Source organism: Otolemur garnettii, unplaced genomic scaffold (assembly GCF_000181295.1).
Source record: "Otolemur garnettii isolate 467f Iridium unplaced genomic scaffold, OtoGar3 scaffold00024, whole genome shotgun sequence".
NCBI classification, from domain to species: domain Eukaryota; kingdom Metazoa; phylum Chordata; class Mammalia; order Primates; family Galagidae; genus Otolemur; species Otolemur garnettii.
The window spans coordinates 8,441,606-8,442,903 of record NW_003852419.1 but is presented as its reverse complement, the minus strand read 5'-3'; the positions used below and the strand labels follow the sequence as shown (position 1 = coordinate 8,442,903).

At 33.8% G+C, this 1,298-nt stretch overlaps 1 protein-coding gene across 8 annotated transcripts in view; it reads left to right on the top strand.

Moving 5' to 3' along the window:
- NRXN1 (neurexin 1) overlaps window positions 1–1,298 on the top strand; it is a 690,023-nt gene that overhangs the window by 362,063 nt on the left and 326,662 nt on the right. The gene's annotated exons all lie outside the window — the stretch shown is intronic.

The window sequence follows — 1,298 nt, the reverse complement described above, 5'->3', positions numbered from 1 at the left end:
TATTTGTAAAGAAGAAGACACAGTATTTTATTGTTAAGAGATACTAATATTTTGCCAATATATCAAACTAACAAACACAGGAAAATATAACACATTCAAAACCTCTGACGTGTTCTTACCATCATAGTTCTTGGTCTAACGTATCTATCTTCTGGAAGATTTCAGAAGAAGCATTAAAGTCTACCCATTTCTTTTTTATCCCCCCGAGCTCTAAGTGATCATATGAATTTGTTTTATTTCTTTGTGTCTGTCCCTGTAAATTCTCCCTTTATCTGTACTCAGACCTCAAAGGACATTTGATTAGGTCATCAAATTTTTTCCTATTAAAACAGCTTGCACTAGTTCTAAAATAATAACAAAAAATCACCAACTGCCATACTCCATCAAATGGTGTTTTCCAAGGTTTTAATTATCAAAGATTTAATTGACTTATTTTCTTCATCTTAATTTGCATCTTACTTTTGGCATTTCCAGTAGCTGATTAGGAGTTTACTCTGACCACAAGGGCTAAATTCATGGCTAATCTTGGAAAACATGAAACAGAAAAAAACAATGACAACAAAAATCCTCAGCACCACCATTATTGTACCATCACAAATTTTCAATTTAAAATGTAGTTGTCAAAATGGGAACTTTGGGAATGTAACTTCAGCTGCCTTTCAGCAACTATCTAACATTCAAAACTGAAAGCATCTGGATTGTTACAGCTTCATAAGTAAATGGTCAGTTAAGATAAACTTAAGTAGTGCAGGAAGGAATCTTACTGTTTTATATAATCTCAACTTTCAAAATATATTTGTTCAGTTCTGACTTAAGTGCTTACTACTTCAAAAAATAAATAAATAAAATGAAAACAAGAGCTTTCTTTCCTACTAAAAGAAATTACTTATTGATCCATAACCAATTACATTTTTAGCCTGTGAAACGGTTCTACAATGATCACTCTCAAATCATAAGGGGCTGTGTTATTGAATTACTCAAACCACTGTTGTTTATTTTATGGTCAAAGGTTTTCGTTTACAAGAATAGGGATATATTTCCAATTTTGTTCAAATGTGGGCTTAGGGTCCCTTCATAAGTAAAGAAGTGATTTTTCTAGAGGTCCATACCAGCTCAGTATCCACCACATCTCCCTTATAGCAGCAAAGGAGTTATGTATCAAGGTTTCTGAAGGCTGCCTTGATAGATCCTCCTTATTTCTGCATCTCCTCTCCTGAGCTTGCTTGGCCATTCTCTTTGGATTCAGCCTTTGTCTCTACAAATACAGGTGAAACGCCTATATGCCTCTGGCTAAGAAA